The following is a 21,941-nucleotide window of genomic DNA, read 5'->3' on the forward strand; positions in this document are numbered from 1 at the left end:
AAATTTCAAGTATTTGTCTATTTAATTCTCCCCACAACCCCGGGAGACAGGATCTATGATTATTCCCATTTTGCAGAGTAGGAAACTAAGGCTCAGATAGGTTGAGTAATAATCCCCAATCATATACGTAATAAACTGTCGAGCTAGTGTTTGAGCCCAGGTGGTTTCCCTCCGGAGCCTACGATCTTGACCACGACCTTTCAGCGAGGGGAGAAGGCTGAGCCCAGAACAATCAGGCACAGGCTGAGAAGCTCCCCTGCCCTCCCCTCCCCCACCTCCCTGCACCAAGCTGCCCCCTTGGCCCCTCCAGGGCCCTGTGCACATGGCTGGCTGGCGGGTGAGCCTGCTGCAGGGGGACGGTGTATCCAAGTAAGGGCAGAGGGCTTCTTGGCTACCAAGCAGAACCGGTGGCATGAGGAAAGGGCGTCCTGAGCTGACAGGCAGGGCTTATTTATGTGCTTTCTCTTCATCACAGGGCCCCTTTAAAAATGACTCAATCGACTATTAATCTTGGTGAAGCATCAACCCCAACAGGGAGAAAAAGAGTTAGAAAGTCTGCAAGAGGAGAAGGTGTACATCTCAGCCTCAGTCCACTGGAGAGGGGACACGTGGGGACACTGCAGGAGCACATTTTCCAGGTCTCGACAAAGATTCACGGCCACTACCTGGGTGCACACCCAGCTCCAGGCTCAGTCCCCTCTGCCCTCCTCCCTGCCCTCCCTGGTCCACCCTCACTGGCTCCCAGCTGGTGGGGTCCCCACTGAGCCCACATACCTGTGTGTGTTCATGAGCCTCCTGTGTGGATGGTGTGACAATTAAGCTGAGAAATATTGCCGAGTGAAAAAGGAAAGTCCTGGAGGGGCATAAATGCCCCCCCCCCACCAAATCCTGCCACCCCCTTTAAAGAGCTTGGTTCAGCAGAGGCCCTAAACTTAGGGAAGAAGTAAACTTTACTTGAGAGCAAGATCAGAGCCGGGAGGTTAGGGATGTGGAGGGCTGGAGCCTGCTGTTCGCTTGGCTGGGGGAAAGTGCCCGAAGAAAATTCCCCTGCTGCCACAGTCAGAGATGCAGCGACCGGCTTGTGGGGGAAAAGTAATTCCAGAATGTGTTTATGTTTTCCTAAACTCAGAGGTCCGGGACCAAGGTGTTCCCGAGGGGCTGCGGGGTGGCTTCCCGGTGGCAGGAAGAAGACAAGGAGGGCAGGAAGAGAAGAGAGGAGTGTGAGTTAGTGTGTGTGTAGATCCCGTCAGGTCAAGCAGAATCCTAAAGCCCCGGGCTGGCCCTCCTCCCAGGCCCTTCCACCGAGTGGCAATCTCGGGGCTCCCACTGGGCACTCCGCTCTGTGGAGCACATCTGCTCCAACCTGGGCTCCCAGCTGCTGGGACCCTCCCCTGCCCTCTGTACACTCCAGCTCCAGTGGGGAGCATCTGTGTCCCCAAGATCAGGGCCACTCAAGGGGGCACATCTGTTTCAACAGGGACTCCTGCTCCAGTGGAGGGCACCTGCACAGCCTGGCCTGCCCTTTGCCTTTGAGAATTTTTCTTTTGACACAGAAGCTCTGCTCTGTGGATGTATCTGCTCGTGAAACTCACTGCCCAGGTCTCCCATTTTCCCCTGACTTCTTGCGCAGCAGGCCTTTCACGGACACTTTATTTATTCATTAAAAGATATATTTCTTTAATTTTATTATTTCCCCAGGGATATTTACACTCTAGCCGGAGTACACACCTTTCTGAGACAAGAATCTCTAAGTATGAAATATCGGGCATTGATGAGTAAGGGAAGTCCCAGAGTCTCCCAAATTGTACCACCCCCTTGGTGGCTTTAAAAGATTTTTTTTTTTTGATGTGGACCATTTTTAAGTCTTTATTGAATTTGTTACAATATTGCTTCTGTTTTATGTTTTGGTTTGTTGGCCGTGAGGCATGTGGGATCATAGTCTGACCAGGGATCGAACCAGCACCTGCTGCACTAGAAGGCGAAGTCTTAACCACTGGACCACCAGGGAAGTCCCTCACGGACAATTTAAATAGCTTCCTGCTCCTCTTTCCATTTCTAAGCATGGTATAGTGGGAAAACAATGGGCTTTGGGCTTAGAACAGTCTTGATTCAACCCTCGAGTCCTCCACTTGGGGACCACTGACTTAAGCAAAGTTTCTAACACTCACTTTCTCATCTGTAAAATGGGAATATTCATATCTACTCACCTCGCTGAATCATTGTAAGGAAAAATGAGAGAAGGACATCTACTTGCAGTAATGAAAAGCTAATCAATTTGAATAAACCCTTCTGCTGAGGACACATAAAAAGCTGGATGAAATACAACAACATTTTCTTAGGATCATCAAAGAGGTAACAACATAATGAAGAATCACTGGGCCATAATCTCTGAGGAAGTGAGAGCTCAGACAGGTATAGCCCAGTATACCCTTGCTTTTGAAAAATAAATTAATCCAGAAGTAACAGTGACAAAAAGGATCTCTGGGGACTTCCCTGGTGGTGCAGTGGTTAAGAATCTGCCCGCCAATGCAGGGGACACAGGTTCGAGCCCTGGCCCGGGAACATCCCACATGCTGCAGAGCAACTAAGCCTGTGCGCCACAACTACTTAGCCTGCACTCTAGAGCCCACAAGCCACAACTACTGAGCCCACATGCCACAACTACTGAAGCCCGCGCCTAGAGCCCATGCTCCACAACAAGAGAAGCCACCGCAATGAGAAGCCTGTGCACCGCAACGAAGAGTAGCCCCCGCTCACCGCAACTAGAGAAAGCCCGCGCGCAGCAATGAAGACCCAACGCAGCCTAAATAAATAAATAAATAAATAAATGTTCCTTTAAAAAAAAAGAACACTGGGCTTTAAAAAAAAAAAAGGATCTCTGATTTTTGCAGTTCCCACCCCCATCCCAGAGTGGGAGGCATGAATAAATACTCTCCACCTCTCTCAGAGTTGGGATCCTGAAGGGCTCCACCCTCAGGGTAAAGATGAACTGGAAGTGAACATTCCCTCTCATGGATGTGCAGCCTTGAATTCTGGCTAAGGAATTCAGATGAAGGTAGTCCTGTACTGGCAGCATTCCCAGGTGTCTGGCAAAAGCTCACTAAGCAAACTAAAATCCTCTCTGGAGGAAAAATACTATCACCCTAAATCTCAGATTATTCCTTCAAACACTGTTCAAATACATTGATTAGCAGAGAGTTAAAGATGACCAAGTACACAAGGGAAGAAAACACTATGAATGAGAACTAGAAGAAACAACAGATAACAAAGAGATTCACAAATGCTTGAAATATTGGAATTATCACCCTCAGACAGCTATGCTTACAATTCAAAGAAATAAAAGGCACGATTGAAAATTTTGTAAGGGAATGGAAACTAAAAAGTGATCTCGTTATTTTGAAGAAAGCCAAATAGAAATTCTAGAACTAAAAAACCCACAACAACCAAAACGAAGTACTTGATGGATGGATTTGCATGTATATTAAACACAGCTGAAGAGAAAATTAGTGCACTGCAAGTTGGAAGGAACTATCCAGAATGTAGCCCATAGAAACACACGAGAAAGTACACGTGCCTTGTTGAATGCCTCACATATAAAAGTGGGAATTCAATAAATGTTATTTTCATCCCTTTTCCTCTTTCAGGTACTAAAAAATATTTCTTGTTTCAGGAAACCTTTTCTGTCTTTTTTTTTTTTTTAACATCTTTATTGGAGTATAATTGCTTTACAATGGTGTGTTAGTTTCTGCTTTATAACAAAGTGAATCAGCTATACATATACATATATCCCCATATCTCCTCCCTCTGCGTCTCCCTCCCACCCTCCCTATCCCACCCCTCTAGGTGGTCACAAAGCACCGAGCTGATCTCCCTGTGCTATGCGGCTGCTTCCCGCTAGCTATCTATTTTACATTTGGTAGTGTATATGTGTCCATGCCACTCTCTCACTTCGTCCCAGCTTACCCTTCCCCCTCCCCGTGTCCTCAAGTCCATTCTCTACGTCTGCGTTCTTTATTCCTGTCCTGCCCCTAGGTTCTTCAGAACCATTTTTTCTTTTTTAGATTCCATATATATGTTTTAGCATATGGTATTTGTTTTTCTCTTTCTGACTTACTTCACTCTGTATGACAGACTCTAGGTCCATCCACCTCACTACAAATAACTCAATTTTGTTTCTTTTTATGGCTGGGTAATATTCCATTGTATATTATGTGCCATGACACATCTTCTTTATCCATTCATCTGTTGATGAACACTTAGGTTGCTTCCATGTCCTGGCTATTGTAAATAGAGCTGCCATGAACATTGTGGTACATGAATCTTTTTGAATTATGGTTTTCTCAGGGTATGTGCCCAGTAATGGGATTGCTGGGTCGTATGGTAGTTCTACTTTTAGTTTTTTAAGGAACCTCCATACTGTTCTCCATAGTGGTTGTATATCAATTTACATTCCCACCAACAGTGCAAGAGGGTTCGCTTTTCTCCACACCCTCTCCGGCATTTATTGTTTGTAGATTTTTTGATGATGGCCATTCTGACCGGTGTGAGGTGATACCTCATTGTAGTTTTGATTTGCATTTCTCTAATGATTAGTGATGTTGAGCATCCTTTCATGTGTTTGTTGGCAATCTGTACATCTTCTTTGGAGAAATGTCTATTTAGGTCTTCTGCCCATTTTTGGATTGGGTTGTTGGTTTTTTGATATTGAGCTGCATGAGCTGCTTGTAAATTTTGGAGATTAATCCTTTGTCACTTGCTTCATTTGCAAATATTTTCTCCCATTCTGAGGGTTGTCTTTTTGTCTTGTTTATGTTTTCCTTTGCTGTGCAAAAGCTTTTGCTTCATTAGGTCCCATTTGTTTATCTTTGTTTTTTGTTTGCATTACTCTAGCAGGTGGGTCAAAAAGGATCTTGCTGTGATTTATGTCAAGGAGTGTTCTTCCTATGTTTTCCTCTAAGAGTTTTATAGTGTCTGGTCTTACATTTAGGTCTTTAATCCATTTTGAGTTTATTTTTGTGTATGGTGTTAGGGAGTGTTCCAATTTCATTCTTTTACATGTAGCTGTCCAGTTTCCCCTGCCCCACTTATTGAAGAGGCTGTCTTTTCTCCACTCTATATTCTTGCCTCCTTTATCAAAAATAAGGTGACCATATGTGCATGGGCTTATCTCTGGGCTTTCTATCCTGTTTCATTGATCTATGTTTCTGTTTTTGTGCCAGTACCATACTGTCTTGATTACTGTAGCTTTGTAGTATAGTCTGAAGTCTGGAAGCCTGATTCCTCCAGCTCCGTTTTTCTTTCTCAAGATTGCTTTGGCTATTCAGGGTCATTTGTGTTTCCATACAAATTGTGAAATTTTTTGTTCTAGTTCTGTGAAAAATGCCATTGGTAGTTTGATAGGGATTGCATTGAATCTGTAGATTGCTTTGGGTAGTGTAGTCATTCTCACAATGGTGATTCTTCCAATCCAGCTTTGTAGTATAGTCTGAAGTCAGGGAGTCTGATTCCTCCAGCTCCGTTTTTTCCCCTCAAGACTGCTTTGGCTATTCGGAGTCTTTTGTGTCTCCATACACATTTTAAGATTTTTTGTTCTAGTTCCATAAAAAATGCCATTGGTACTTTGATAGGGATTGCATTGAATCTGTAGATTGCTTTGGGTAGTATAGTCATTTACACAATATTGATTCTTCCAATCCAAGAACATGGTATATCTCTCCATCTGTTTGTATCATCTTTAATTTATTTCATCAGTATCTTATAGTTTTCTGCATACAGGTTTTTTGTCTCCTTAGGTAGGTTTATTCCTAGGTATTTTATTCTTTTTGTTGCAGTGGTAAATGGGAGTGTTTCCTTAATTTCTCTCTCAGATTTTTCATCATTAGTGTATAGGAATGCAAGAGATTTCTCTGCATTAATTTTGTATCCTGCTACTTTATGAAATTCATTGATTAGCTCTAGTAGTTTTCTGGTAGCATCTTTAGGATTCTCTATGTATAGTATCATGTCATCTGCAAACAGTGACAGGTTTACTTCTTCTTTTCCGATTTGGATTCTTTTTATCTCTTTTTCTTCTCTGATTGCTGTAGCTGGGACTTCCAAAACTATGTTGAACAATAGTGGTGAGAATGGACAACCTTGTCTTGCTCCTGATCTTAGAGGAAATTGTTTCAGTTTTTCACCATTGAGAAAGATGTTGGCTGTGGGTTTGTCATATATGGCCTTTATTATGTTGAGGTAAGTTCCCTCTATGCCTACTTTCTTGAGGGTTTTTTATCATAAATGGGTGTTGAATTTTGTCGAAAGCTTTTTCTGCATCTATTGAGATGATCATATGGTTTTTCTCCTTCAATTTGTTAATATGGTTTATCACATTAATTGATTTGCATGTATTGAAGAATCCTTGCATTCCTGGGATAAACCCCACTTGATACTGATGCATGATCCTTTTAATGTGCTGTTGGATTCTGTTTGCTAATATTTTGTTGACGATTTTTGCATCTATGTTCATCAGTGATATCGGCCTGTAGTTTTCTTTCTTTGTGACATCTTTGTCTTGTTTTGGTGTCAGGGTGATGGTGGCCTCGTAGAATGAGTTTGGGAGTGTTCCGCCCTCTGCTGTATTTTGGAAGAGTTTGAGAAGGATGGGTGTTAGCGCTTCTCTAAATGTTTGATAGAATTCACCTGTGAAGCCATCTGGTCCTGGAATTTTGTTTGTTGGAAGATTTTTAATCACAGTTTCAATTTCAGTGCTTGTGATTGGTCTGTTTATATTTTCTATTTCTTCCTGGTTCAGTCTTGGAAGGTTATACCTTTCTAAGAATTTGTCCATTACTTCCAGGTTGTCCATTTTATTGGCATAGAGTTGCTTGTAGTAATCCCTCATGATTCGTTTTATATCTGCGGTGTCAGTTGTTACTTATTCTTTTTCATTTCTAATTCTATTGATTTGAGTCTTCTCCCTTTTTTTCTTGATGAGTCTGGCTAATGGTTTATCAATTTTGTTTACTTTCTCAAAGAATGAGCTTTTAGTTGTATTGATCTTTACTATTGTTTCCTTAATTTCTTTTTCATTTCTTTCTGCTCTGATCTTTATGATTTCTTTCCTTCTGCTAACTTTGGGATTTCTTTGTTATTCTTTCTCTACTTCCTTAGGTGTAAGGTTAGGTTGTTTATTTGAGATCTTTCTTGTTTCTTGAGGTAGGATTGTATTGCTATAAACTTCCCTTTTAGAACAGCTTATGCTGCATCCCATAGGTTTGGGCTGTCATGTTTTCATTGTCATTGTTTCTAGGTATTTTTTGATTTCCTCTTTGATTTTTTCAGTGATCTCTTGGTTATTTAGTAGTGTATTGTTTAGCTTCCATGTGTTTGTGTTTTTTCATGTAATTGATATCTAGTCTCTTAGTGTTGTGGTCAGAAAAGATACTTGATATGATTTCAATTTTCTTAAATTTACCAAGGCTTGACTTGTGACCCAAGATGTGATCTATCCTGGAGAATATTCCATGAGCACTTGAGACGAAAGTGTATTCTGTGGGTTTTGGATGGAATATCCTCTAAATATCAATTAAGTCCATCTTGTTTAATGTATCATTTAAAGCTTGTGTTTCCTTATTTATTTTCATTTTGGATGAGCTGTCCATTGGTGAAAGTGGGCTGTTAAAGTCCCCTACTGTGATTGTTTACTGTCATTTTCCAGGTTTATGGCTGTTAGCATTTGCCTTATGTATTGAGGTGCTCCTATGTTGGGTGCATAAATATTTACAATTGTTATATCTTCTTCTTGGATTGATCCCTTGATCATTATTTAGTATCCTTCTTTGTCTCTTATAATAGTCTATTTCAAAGTCTATTTTGTCTGATATGAGAATTGCTACTCCACATTTCCTTTGATTTCCATTTGCATGGAATATCTTTTTCCATCCTCTCACTTTCAGTCTGTATGTGTTCCTAGGTCTGAAGTGGGTCTCTTGCTGACAGCATATATATGGGTCTTGTTTTTGTATCCATTCAGCCAGTCTATGTATTTTGGTTGGAGCTTTTAATCCATTTACATTTAAGGTAGTTATGGATACGTATGTTCCTATTACCATTTTCTTAATTGTTTTGGGTTTGTTATTGTAGGTCTTTTCCTTCTCTTGTGTTTCCTGCCTAGAGAAATTCCTTTAGCATTTGTTGTAAAGCTTGTTTGGTGGTGCTGAATTCTCTTAGCTTTTGCTTGTCTGTAAAGTTTTAATTTCTCCATCGAATCTGAATGAGTTCCTTGCCAGGTAGAGTAATCTTGGTTGTAGGTTTTTTCCTTTTATCACTTTAAATATGTCCTGCCACTCCCTTCTGGCTTGCAGAATTTCTGCTGATAGATCAGCTGTTAACCTTATGGGGATTCCCTTGTATGTTATTTGTTGCTTTTTCCTTATTGCTTATAATATTTTTTCTTTGTGTTTAATTTTTGATAGTTGGATTAATACGTGTCTTGGCATGTTTCTCCTTGGATATTTCCTGTATGGGACTCTCTGCGCTTCCTGGACTTGATTGACTATTTCCTTTCCCATATTAGGGAAGTTTTCAACTACAATCTCTTCAAATATTTCCTCAGTCCCTTTCTTTTTCTCTTCTTCTCCTGGGACCCCTATAATTCGAATGTTGGTGCATTTAATGCTGTCCCAGAGGTCTCTGAGACTGTCCTCAATTCTTTTCATTCTTTTTTCTTTATCCTGCTCTGCAGTAGTTATTTCCACTATTTTATCTTCCAGGTCACTTATCCATTCTTCTGTGTCAGTTATTCTGCTATTGATTCCTTCTAGAGAATTTTTAATTTCATTTATTGTGTTCTTCATCATTATTTGTTTGCTCTTTAGTCCTTCTAGGTCCTTGTTAAAGTTTTCTTCTATTTTCTCCATTTTATTTCCAAGATTTTGGATCATCTTTACTATCATTACTCTGAATTCTTCTTCAGGTAGACTGCCTATTTCCTCTTCATTTGTTTGGTCTGGTGGGTGTTTACCTGGCTCCTTCACCTGCTGTGTGTTTCTCTGTCTTCTCATTTTGCTTAACTTACTGTGTTTGGGGTCTCCTTTTCGCAGGCTGCATGTTCGTAGTTCCTGTTTTTTTTAGTGTCTGCCCAGTGGCTATGGTTGGTTCAGTGGGTTGTGTAGGCTTCCTGGTGGAGGGGACTGGTGCCTGTGTTATGGTGGATGAGGCTGGACCTTGTCTTTCTGGTGGGCAGGATCACGTCCGGTGGTGTGTTTTGGGTGTCTGTGACCTTATTATGATTTTAGGCAGCCTCTCTGCTAATGGGTGGGGTTGTGTTCCTGTCTTGCAAGTTGTTTGGCATAGGGTGTCCAGCAGTGGAGCTTGCTTGTTGTTGAGTGGAGCTGGGTCTTAGTGTTGTGATGGACATCTCTGGGAGACCTTTCACTGTTTGATATTACGCGGAGCCGGGAGGTCTCTGGTGGACTAATGTCCTGAACTCAGCTCTCCCACCTCAGAGGCACAGGTCTGATCCCTGGCCAGAGCACCAAGACCCTGTCAGCCACACGGCCAGGTACGTGGGGATTTTCTTGCCTTTTGGGAAGTCTGAGGTCTTCTGCCAGTGTTCAGTAGGTGTTCTGTAGGAGTTGTTCCACATGTAGATGTATTTCTGATATATTTGTGGGGAGGAAGGTGATCTCCACGTCTTACCCTTTTGCCATCTTGAAGGTCTCCAGGAAACCTTTTCTGATTCATTTGACCTGACATCCATCACCCCATTATTCTGAATTTTCTCAGCATCTTTGTACTTGTTTATTCAAATTGATAAGAACTCATTTCTTGAGATCAATGAGTATAAGAACTAAGTGACACCCAAAACTTATGTCCCTTGGTCCAATGTTTCCTGGTCCACAAACCTCTTCTGCTTCTTTGCCATGATGCTGTATGAATACAAGGGCTTCCTTATTAGAGGTACTGCTCCAAGGAAAAGGAGTCAGTTGAATTACAGAGTATGCTCTGCTTCCTGACCCTGTTCCCCAATCAATGCTGTGTCAAGGCACCTGCTGACTCAAGAGCAGCCATTAATGCTCCCAGGTTCAGGGTCAACAGGGAATATGCACAGGGTCTCTTGGGCCCTTCTTTCCTCTTCCAGCATAGCTTCTGGTCTAAGTTCATTCTGGAAATTCCAATGAGCAAAATCAGTGAGTGGGAGTGGCTATAGGTTGCCATTAATAAGACCAACAAAATCACCAGTCCTAAAGAGGACCTTGTCAACTCTGCAAGCAATATTTCTGTTCTGCAGCCCCTGGCTTTCAGGGAACTTTGAAAATCACAAGTGGGCCTTTCCAGAGATGCCCCCTGCATGTTGACTTAAAGTGGCTGCTCTTCACTGGAGCAACGGGGACAGAGATGCCTTGAATAACCCCAAACCTCAAGGCACAAGCATATAGAACTGAGGCAGAAGCAGGGCCAAAGTCCTGTCTCCCCCTCAACAGGCTGTAACGTAAGGGAGCAGGGCTGGAAAGTCTCTGGGAGAGAAAGACAAGAGGGAGGCTTTGGGGGCTTGGCCGCTGGGCTATGCTGGGTTTGAGGGAGGTTGGTGGAGGAGCTATGCAGGGGCCTTGGGGTGGGAGGCTAGGGAAGTGCCTGGAGAAAGGAGAAACACTGTGCTTTGATTAGTAATAGTCCAAGGGGACTACAGAATCCAATGCCTTGGCCTCACCTGTTCTGTTTCAACAGCAGAAAATTATTTTTCTAGAGTTAGAAAAGATTGTGTCACACCCCCTCTATGTGGTGTGTGTGTGGGCTGTGTTTGTGTGTTGCACACACATGTACTGACCTATTCATTTGACCAAGGGTTCTCCAGGAAGAAGGGCCCATGTCTCAGTTAAAACAATATTGATTGATGGCCTTTGTGTGTCAGGCACTGGGCTGAGTGCTGGGAACTCAAAAATGATCAAGACAGGGTCCCTGCCCTGCACTTGGGTTGTTTATAGGCTCCAGGGAGACACAGGCACTCTAGATGGTGTCTTGCTGTGCACAGCCTGCTCTAGGGCTCTCTTTATTCACTGATTGGTATCTGGTCCAGCCAAAATGCTTTTTCAAGCCCCTCCTGGGCTCCAAAGGCAGCACCGGAAATTTCAAGCAAGAAGTCGCTTCCTGGTTCAGCATCACCCAGTGTTGACAGGATATTACTGAGATCGAGGATGGGTGAGCTGCCTGGGCTCTTGTCTGCCTTTCTGCCCTGGATCATGGAGCAGGAGATAACCCAGAGGTCAGCATGGGAGGGGCCTCCTGAATTGATTCGTGGCTCTATCTTGAATAAACTGGGTGAGTGGTGTGTCTTTAGCTCCCCCGTTTAGCTTTTATTTCCTACTTCTGATTCAAGGTTGGGTTCGGTGCTTGGACTCAGTGACTGTTTAGTCTCTTCCCGTTCTCTGTCCAAAATGGGCTTTACCTTGCTGGGGGAGGGCAGCCCCCTCGTGCTGAGACCAAACAGACACCTTGAAAGGAGCAGCTCCTTGTTGCCCTGAGACCCATGGGGGCCAGAGGAAGAAGCCGTGCTCTGGGGATCCATCCACCCACTTTGCCCAAAGGCTGCACCCAGTGGTCCACACTGGGCACAGGCTGACATGCCCTGAATTTCTCTCCAAGCATCCATCCTGGCTGGAGAGAAAGCAGGTGTTTGAGAACTGTCCCTTCTCTTCTCACTGATGATCTACAGCCAATTAGCTGTGCCCAGGAAGGTGGAAAAATGCCTCTTTCCAGCCTCAGAGCTAACAGCAAATCCAATGTTTCTTGCAGACATCTCTGTGAAGGGCAAGGTTGGGGTAACCCCCCCAGGACCCTGGGAGCTGCTTTGCGGCTGTCAGCCCAAGGATTTAATAACAGAAAAGGCAAAGGAACACTCCACTGAGTAGCTTAAAAAAAATAGTGAAACTTGGCCATATCTCTTCCAGACTGTGTCTGGGTTTTTTCTTTGTGTGTGTGTGTGTGCAAAGAGCAGGGACTCTCCCTGGGTCTAACAAATTGGGGTCTTTGCTGTGACGGGGTTTGGCAGCTGTAAAAGCAGGCAAGCTAATGACGGGGGCTAAAATAATTGGTCTCAGTATGTGCTCTCCCTCCAGCGTGCACCTGCATGGGCCTCAGGCAGGCTGACACACACCTTCCTGACACCACAATCAATATTCAATTTAAGCAGATTTTATCTGTATAAAACTGTCACGTCAGAAGAGAGGGCCTCTGGACAGCATAATGCATGGGGGAAGTGGTCCTGGTTCTCTCACTGTTCTGTGACTTGTATTTCAGCACGTCCTCTTCCTCTCTGTGCTTTACTTTTCCTCCTTTGCTCAATAAGTTGGTGACCCTTGTGTTGCCTGTACACAGGAAATAAAGAGGATTCATGCTCACGGAGTGGGACAACGATGTGCTAGATTCAGGGCCACATGTTTTATACACCTTGTTCCATTGCCGACATTATGGTGAGGATCAAAGGGATAAGAGACGTCAAGGACTTTGGACAAAACCAGGAAATGCTATACAAACACGGGAGCCAATATATTTTTCCTGTTTGCTGCCTTGACCCAGACAACCCTGACTGTACCTGGCACATAATAGGTGCTCAGGAAACATGCTGAATGAAAGAACCCTGGTTTATCTGGAAGGTGTCCATCTTTGCCTTATCTGCGTACTGGGCTCAGCTAAGGGGGACTGACTGAGTGAGGGGAGATGGAAGGATGGGAGGGTGAACAGATCCTCAGGGTTCGGGTATGTGTTTCTGGGTCCCTGGGTAAATGCCATAATGGAACTCCCGAGCCAAATGCACTCTTAGGACCATCCTCTTTGGGGACTGATGTGCCTCTGTCACTCCATTAACCCCCAGCAGTCAGTTTTGGATGCAGAGGACTAAGGCTTGATTGTTTTTAGAAATCATTCAGCTCCGTTAAGGTATGACTAAAGTTTCTATTTTAAAATTCCCCTGGAGAGACATTACTCACCGGGAATCGGTGAGTAACGCTGGCATTTTTCCTTGAGAGTTTGGGGTCTAGAGAATTTGGACTTGGACACCTCTTTTCCTTTCTCCCCGCTGCCTGCCTCCCGGGCCCAGCAAAGAGGGATCCCAAGAGACTGAGAGGCAGTGCAGTGCAGCATGGTGATTAAGAACAGGCAGGAACGGCTCTGGCTGTTACCTGCAGTGTCACTTGGGCCAGTCTCTTTGAGTTTCGGTCTCCTCGTCTGACAACTGCGTATGATGTTAATTCCTGGGCAGGGTGATGTTCCTGCAGTGCTGGCGCCTGGTAAATGCTCCCTGAGCAGGGCTCTGCCCGGGGAGGGCAGAGGAGGGCAGAGGATGTCAGGACCGGCTCCCTGGCTCTGCTGGGAGCGCTGGGGGAGCTGGTTTTCACACCCCTAGGGTCAGCTACTCAGCTGGTTTTGTCCCTACGCACATCCTGCAGCGGGCATTCTGGAAAATGCAGAAGTGACATTGGGGTCCCTGGGCACCCACCACTACCCCACATGGAGCAGCCAGAGGGCTTAGGTGCTGAGGGTCTGGGTTCAGGAGCCATCAGACCGCAATGTGGCTTTCCTCCAGGGTGAGCCGGGGCAGGATCCCTGCATGAAATAGGCAAGCTACAAAAATAACAGCAGTGCACATTTATTGAGTGCTTACTGTATGCTAGCACTGTGCCAGCACTTTCTCCCCTTGGACATTTTACATTTTAATCTGCACAAGGGCTCCGTGAAGTAGGTTTTCTTATCATCCCCATTTCACAGGTGTTGAAACTAGGACTCATTTAACAACTTCACTGAGGTCACCCAGCTCGTAAGCAGTGGAACCAGGTCTCAAACCCGGTCCTGCTTCACACCAGTGTCTGAATCAACCGCCACCACCCCCCCCCCCCCGCCCCCCGCAACACACTGGCTGCACAGGCTGGCAGGAGGCGAGCCTGATACCCTGCGGAACACACGCCTGCACTCCCACCCTTCGGATTTCTCTGGCTTGGCCTCCAGGGCATTCAGACACGTGTTCTCGCAGCATCTTCTGCCCCTCAGGCCCCACCAGGACAGGGCCTGCCATCTAGATCCATGCAGGCAGGGGCAGCTGGTTCAGGTTCCCAGGTGAAGAAGCGGGGAGGAGAGGGTGCCCCCCCCAGTCAGGTGAAGTAACCTCAGGCTCCTGGGAATCCGGCTGGAGAAGAGCAGGGGCGCTCAGCTGCAGGCCCGCCAGGTGGGAGTGCCCTCTGCGTGGGGTAGGTGTGGGGAAGGAGGTCACACCGGGTCTCAGGGGGTCCCCAGACCACCCTCTGAATCCTAGCAAGGATGAGAAGCCAGCAGTTCTGATGCCAGCCGTATCAGACTACAGTCTCTCAAATTAATGCACGATCCAATTTAGTTTCCTTTTAGGAAATTACGTATTTTTAAAAAATACATGAAGAGTCGAAAAGGAGCCATGGCAACGATGAAGCTGAGCATCAGAGCCGAGGCCATGGCTTTTTTCCCTCCGCTGGGGCACCTGATCTTCCGGGACAGAACCTCTCGACTGTCTTCATATCATGGCGCAATGCAAAGCGGTAGTATTTGTCCAGGTCACTGGGGTCAGCAGGGGCGGCTGTCTGTAGCTGGGGTGAGCAGCCCACAAGGGCAGAGGGGCCCATGTCTCACACACCTGTGCCAGGTGAGGGGGCTCTGTTCGGGCCATCTCCCCCAGCCAGGTGCTGGCTCTGTAGCTGGGTCAAAGGGTGCAGATGGGTTCAGCTGACACTGATTAGGACCTGTTAGGATTCACCCACCAGAATCCTGTGGCAGCTGGGATTCCTCTCCCACTTTATAGATGAGGAAACTGAGGCTCAGAGGCATTCGGTGACTTGCTCCAGGTAACAGTAACAGTATTTGGTGAGTGCTTATGCTTTATCAGGCTCTGTGCTGAATGCCTGGTACACGTCATCTCCCTCTGTTGAGGGGCCCTACCCCACCTCCATGCTGGTGAGCCGAGCTTTTACAGAATTTGCTGAATGTACCAGTCACCCATCAAATGAAGAGCACTGATGACGTGCTGGGCCCTGGGGTAGGTCTCCAGTACGGAGATAAACAAAGGAAATGGGTCTGCCCTCGGGGAGTCCACTATCTGAGACAGATCTGTAGCCACGTGACACGAATAGGCATTTATCCATGTTTGCCTCATGCCAGGCGTTGTCTAGATGCTGGGCACAGAAAGATGGAGCAGTAAGCATGGTGCTCACCCTGGGAAGGTGCTGACTAGCGGAAGAGCCCGACCTATCACCTGATCCATTATGCTGCAGCAGGGTAATTTCCAAAATAAAGGTCCCACAAACTGAAATGGGGCCTGGAGGTAGCAACCTCCACATTGGAGAGCACTGCAGATTCCACACTGTGATAAGAGAAAACAATTTATTGGGCCTCCACTATGAACATCCGTGGGAACAAGACATGAGTATGTCTTGAGGACAAGAATTGTGTCTGACTTGATGGAGCCTGAGTTCTGCATACAGTGGGTGCTGCATGAGGGATTAGCTGAGTAATGAGTAATTGAGGTGCTTCTGTCATCTTCTTATTTTCTTATCTCTCCGATTAATCTGGCTTTACCAAATGCTCAGAGCAGAGAACTTATTACTAGAGAAACCCTTATTGCCAGGATAAAGACCTGCTTTGGGAGCTGGGAGGTATTGCCAGAGAACGGATGCTAGCATCCAGGCCCCCGTTTCTTTGGATGTCCTCCGGGTGGAGGGGACCCAGGCCCAGTTGCCAAGATGCTGGCTGACTTTCCCCTTGTGTTTATCTACCTCTGCAGCCCGTGGCTTTGCTGTCTAAGCCACATGCGTATGTATCTTCTCTGCCTGAGTCCCTAGGATGTGTCTGCTCAGCCATATGAGGAAGGCCCAGTGCCCTAGTATTTTATCAAATAGTGTAGTACCTGACTATATTTGTACCCTGACTCACGTGGTGCCTTTATTCCAAAGAACACAAAGCAACGGGCAGACTTTTGGTCAGTTTAGCTTCCTCCTGCTTCTGAGAGGAACAATCAATTTTCTCTCTTTGGCAGAAGGGGCCGCTGAGGCCCAGGGATGCATCTGAACCCTCAGGGCCTTGGTGGCAGAACCGGGACTAGAGTCTGAGGGGGTGGGGTGTCCAGACTGCATTCAGGGAAACGGTCCTGCCCTCGGTGTGCCACCTCCAGCTCTCTGTGGGCCAAGCTGACTTTCAGACCAGCCCCTTCGCACCTTGGTAAATTTCAGTCACCAAATAGCACAATGATGTTCCCTCTCTTCCCTCCTTTCCCCTCTTTCCCTCCCCTTCTTTCCTCTTCTCTTTTTGGTCAGTCATTCTGATCAGTTCATAAGCTCCATTCTTCAGAGAGTTCTGACAGAAGGTGGGAAGAAATTTCTGGACTCTCCTGAATATTGGCACACAGAAAAATCTTCCTCTCTGGAATACTGCCCAGCCCCCTCCTCTCCTGCCAGCCGCGCCTCCCAGGACCCGGAGAGAAAGCGAAGGGAAACAAGGGAGGCTGGGGTTATAGTGGAAGTAATAGCAGCTCACCTTCCTGTGTTTTCATGAATGATCTCCCTTAATCCTCACGACAGTCTATGAGGCAGGTATTATCATACTCCCATTCTATAGATGAAGAAGCTGAGGCAGAGAGAGGTTGAATGACTTGTCCCAGCCCCATAGCTCAGCAGGGTGGGGCTAGGATATGAACCCACGCACCCGGCCCCAGAGCCTGCACTCGGCCGCTGCTGCCTCCCCAGGAAGGGGGTGAGTCCAAGTGCTCCAGCCTCTCTCCTGAGGACACCCTTTGGGTGCCGTCTCCAGCTGTCTGCCGGCCACGCCGACCCTGAGGAGGGTTTCCCACATGCCCTCCTGTTAGCACTCAGCCTCCTCCCTCTCTCTCGGGCATACGTGTCTTATTCATGGAACATGTCAGGTTGAAAAGGGCCACCCCCAGACCTGGCGTGCCCTCAAGAACTTGGGGAAGAGAAGGATGATTGGAGTAGAATTAACTCAGATCCTATTGTTTGTTCCAATAAAGCCCCACATGCGCTCATATAGAGGTTCATCCCTTCATTCCACACAAACATTTGCAGAACCTAAAGAGTGACTTGGGCTCCTTGCTAGTGACTGCAGGACAGAGAAGAGGCTGGCATGGCTCCCCAGGACATTGTCACCTCATGGGTCTTCGCCAGCGTCCAAACATGCCCACCTTTACACCCCAAACTGAGGACAGACAAGGGGAACTCTGGGCGGGAGGGCTTCCATTGTACCTTCATTGGTTCAGGTACTAGTGTCCACAATTCTACGTCATAGAAATTATTAGCCCCGTTTTACAGATGAGGAAACAAAGACTTAAAAGCAAAAGGCCAAGTAACTGGCCCCAACTCATACAACTACCCACTTGGTAACACTGAACCTGAGCCTGAAAGATTCCAAAGCTTGCAATCTTCCCTCTTCACCTCCCTGTCTCTCTCATACAAGGTGAAAATAACCATACATCAACTACATGCACTCACACTTACAAACGTACAAATGGAAGCATCTGGTCTCCGAGATGCTCGTACAGCCTGCAAAGTCTCTCTCTCTCATACACACACACACACACACACACACACACACACACACACACACGGTGCATTCCCCATGCCCACGTGCACAGTTCATGCACAAATCAATGTTTTTCCCTAACTTTTGAATGTTGTGAACACTACAACTAGTCAATAAGCACACAGAAAAATATCCAACCTCACTATATACTAAAAAACGTGAATTAAGGCAGCAAGGAAGTACTGTCATTTTAGCCCATCAAATTAGCAAAAGTTAGAAAAAACAAATGAGAAAATAGTCCTGATGAGGATGCATTGAAATGGGCACTTTCATATACCGCTGATTGGTACAACTCTTTTGGAAAATGACTTGGCAGTATCCATCAAGAGATGTAAAAGTGTCCAAGACTATTGGTCCAATAATTTCACCTGAGTGTCATTCAGAAGTAAATGCATAAAAATGTTCAACTCAGCATCGTTCATCATAGCACAAACTTGATACTGACCCAATGACTTACACTAGGGTGTTAGCCCGTTAAGCTAGGCAAAGGGAACAAAGGAAGCCATACATAAAAATACAGAAATGTTAAGAGTGGTTGGGTTTCAGTGATCAGAAGTTATGGTTACTTTCTTCCTCCTACTCTATCCATCATCTTTCTTCTCAGGCAGAGAGAGGTGGAGGGTCCCCAGCGGCTGAAAGGCCAACAGAAGGCCAGGGAGAAACAGCCTGACGTTTTAGCAGGAAGGGGTTTTCACCATTCTGGGGCCTCCTCTGCTTTTCTCCTACTGATTTATCAAATATGCAATGGCCAGGCTTTTCACATCCCTTAGAGAATGGGCTAAGACCCCAGGGGAACGGGACTGATGTTCTCCAAACTTCCCGGGTGCAGGTGAGAATGTGTATCGTCCCCCTAAGTTTGCCTTCCAGCTCCAAGCCCCAGGCTGGCTGTTCCAAGTAGCCGCCTCGCTCCCTCCCCTGGGTCTGCAGGGCAGGTCTGGGCCTCGCTCTCTGCAGAGCCTTCCAGGCTCGCACGGGCTGGTGCACAGGCCTCAGGCTCTGTCCCATTTTGAGGAGGTCCCGGGGCAGGCCCCTGAGACGCCGGGCCCAGGGGGTGGCCCAGCCCCACACCTCAGCTCCTGCAAAGAAGACCCAAGGAAAGAGTCCCCTGCCTTATTTTTCCTCTCATCTCTGTGAGGCCCAACTCCAGAGGAGAAGCAACTTCCAGTTCCATTTGAACCTGGACAGGCTTTCTTTGCTTCCAGGAGAGCTCACACATCCCCATGTGTGGCCATACGTGTGCACACACAGCCTCTCACTTGCACACATTCACAAGTGTGCACACACAGGTACGCACACACACACACACACCCTCCACCTTCGTGTGCTTAGATTCTGCCTGGATGGTGGCCGTGAAAAGTGCCCCGCAGGTCTCACCTCTGATGATCCAAGAGGAAAAAAGGTACAGCAGAGCTGGAATTCAGATTAGAGATATGAAACAAAAAAAAAAAAATCCCCAAGCCCAACCAGGAAAAGAAGCTCATTAACGTCTCTGTTCCCCTCCTCATTAAGCAAGAGCGCACTCATAAATATTCACAGAATTCTAAAGTAAGACCGAGGTGAAAGTTAATGGGCAACAATTAAGCCGGCTCACAGCTCTCAAGCAGCCTGACGGGGCTCTGGCCCCCCCAAAGCCGCTGGAGATCAGGCAAGCTGCTGGTCTCCCAGCAGGGCAGGAGAGGGGACGGGGCTGGGGCAGAGGCCGTCCCCACTGTCACCTCCAGGTGCCCTTGTGAAAGCAGCTCACCTGAAGGCCCTGCTGGTGTCTTCTTAGTCTGAGAGCACCCGACCTGTGGGAGGGTCTTAGAGATCGCAGAACGTCCATCACTGGCCACCCTATCTGTTCCTTTTTTTAAATTTCAGCTTTATTGAGGTATAAGTGACAAAATTGTAAGATATTTAAAGTGTATATCATGATGATTTGATATACATATACACTGTGAAAGGATTCCCCCCATCTCGTTAATTAACATATTCATTACCGCATATATTTATTTATCTTTTCTTTTTTAGTGAGAACATTTGAATTCTACTCTCTCGGCAAATTTCAATTGTACAATACAGTGTTACCAACTACGGTCACCATGTTCTATATTCCATCCTCAGACCTCATTTACTTTACAACTGAAAGTTTGTACCCTTTTACCAACCTCTCCCTATTTCCCCCACCCCACAACCTGGCAACCACCATTCTACTCTCTGTTTCTTTGAGTTGTTTTTTTTTTTTAGATTCCACTTATAAGTGATACCATGCAGGACTTGTCTTTCTCTGTCTGGCTTATTTCACTCGGCCACCCAGCTCATAATGAGGTAACCAGAGTGGGTGTGTGACCTGTCTAAGGTGGCCACTCCAAGCTGTGACTGAGTCCCCAGGCATTTTTTACAACCCACCTTCAGCCTTTAGCCAGGACAAGGAAAGCTCTCACCTCCCACGGGGATCTCTTCTGGGTTCCGCCCTGATCTCTCCCTGCTCCGGGGCTTTCTGATTCTGCACACTGCAGCCAGATTAATTTTCTTAAATGCAGGTTTAATTGCCTCACTCCTTCCAGAAAACATTCATGGGCTCCCCACTGACTATGAATTAAGTGCAAACTCCTCATGTTCTGTGGTCCAAATGCTCCTTCACAACCTTAATTACCATTACTCTTCATTCGTTTCCCAGTGTTCCAGCCAAATGAACTTGGAGCTCTTCTTCAAACATGCTTTATACTTTCCTGTTTCCAAGGCTTGTTTGTGTAGCTCCTATTTCCTGGATTTCCCTCCCCTGCAGGTTGCACTACCATAATCCTAGCCATCTTTCCCAGGCCTGTTTCATATCCTCTCTTCTATTAAACTAATCCTGTTTCCCACAGTCTGATCTAGTCTCCCTCCGGGTATTTTGCTTGAACCTCTCCTATGCTACGGTTGCCTACGTCTCTGCCGTTCAGCTAATAATAATACTGATAATAATTGTTATAACAATATTGTTACTGTTTACTGAGTGCCTACCATGTGCCAGTTGCCTTGCACATGTTATATCTTGCAAGGTAGATACTGTTATCCCATTTTACAGTTGAGTACACTGAGGCTCTGGGAGGGTAAGAAGACCAACTCTAACTGGCTCTAAAGTTTTTGCTCTATCTTTTTTGCTACACTGTTTCACTCTTACTGTTGGAAGCTCCCTGGGTCGAGTTGTGTCTTCCTAATATATACAAGTCCTAACCCCTGGAACCTGTGAATATGCCCTTATTTGGAAGAGGGTCTCTGTGGATGTAATCCACTTGATGAACTTAGTCAACTTAAGATGGGAACATACTCCATTGGAGTGGCCCTTAATCCAATGACTGGTGTCCTTAGAAGAAGAGAGGGAGATGTGGACACACACAGAGGGAAGATGGTCATGTAAAGATGGAGGCAGAGATTGCAGTAACGCAGCTACAAGTCAAGGACTGCCAGCAACTGGAGAAGCCAGTAGAGAAGTAGGGAGCAGGTTCTCCCTCAGAGCCTCTGAAAAGGAACAGCTTGCTGACACCTTGATTTCTGACTTCCAGCCTCCAGAACTGCGAAAGAATACCTTTCTGTTGTCCTAAGCACCGAGTTGGTGGTACTCTGTTACAGCAGCCCTAAGAAATGAATACCTTCCACAAGGGCAGGATCTGTTTACCCTCCTCATTGTCCTTTTAGACTGGCATTCTGTCTTCCTGTGGCAGGTGCCCAGGAGGGCCTATGGAGTGGAATGGAGATTTCCCCTCTCTGTCTGCAGAGGTCCCAGGGCTGGGAACAGATTCAGCATTTCACTGATGGGTGTTAGAGGTCCGGAGAGGTCAGTTACCTTACAGCTAGCTGGCAGTGGAGCTGCTCCCGGACAGGAGCTCTGGGTCTCAGCAGCTAGGCAACGTGGCACCTGGTGTGACTTGTCTCCAAGTGTGAGGTCAGCCCAGCTCAGGGCCTGAAAGTGCATATGGGTTTCTTTGATGCCCTCATCTATGGGCCATTTAAAATGTCCTGGGTCCATGGTGGTGCTGGAGAGAGGACTCGGGGCGGCCTGGTTACCTGTCTGCTCAGGAAGCCCAGCTTGGCCTGCTCTGGTCCTGGGCCTCAGGGTCATTCTGGGATTCAGGTTTTCCAGGGGGCAGCCTGAAGGCTGTGGGGCCCAGGACACCTGGAGGCACCCAATTGCAAGCCGACTGGAAGTCCAGCCAGCGTCCCCTCCTCCTGCAGTGCCGGCGGTCAGGTACCCCAGGTGCCCCCTCACCCTGGGCTCCTGTTATCTCTATTAGCAGACAGTGGGCTTCTGGGTGGGGGAATGGGAGCAGTCACTGGGCCAGGGAGCATCCTGTAGCCCCACTGCTGTTCGGAAGGGGGATGGTGGGCAC

The 21,941-nt window shown here is 46.5% G+C and overlaps 1 protein-coding gene and 1 long non-coding RNA gene across 2 annotated transcripts in view; one reads left to right on the forward strand and one right to left on the reverse strand.

Annotated features, from left to right (window-relative positions):
- Positions 1 to 3,619, forward strand: part of LOC137762499 (uncharacterized) — a 37,110-nt gene extending 33,491 nt beyond the window's left edge. Inside the window, exon 3 of the long non-coding RNA XR_011073560.1 lies at positions 476 to 3,619. This is a non-coding gene — a long non-coding RNA (uncharacterized lncRNA). The remainder of the gene's footprint in view (positions 1 to 475) is intronic.
- Positions 1 to 21,941, reverse strand: part of KCND3 (potassium voltage-gated channel subfamily D member 3) — a 227,773-nt gene that overhangs the window by 34,191 nt on the left and 171,641 nt on the right. The window lies entirely within an intron of this gene.

Source organism: Eschrichtius robustus, chromosome 3, assembly GCF_028021215.1.
Source record: "Eschrichtius robustus isolate mEscRob2 chromosome 3, mEscRob2.pri, whole genome shotgun sequence".
Taxonomy (NCBI): domain Eukaryota; kingdom Metazoa; phylum Chordata; class Mammalia; order Artiodactyla; family Eschrichtiidae; genus Eschrichtius; species Eschrichtius robustus.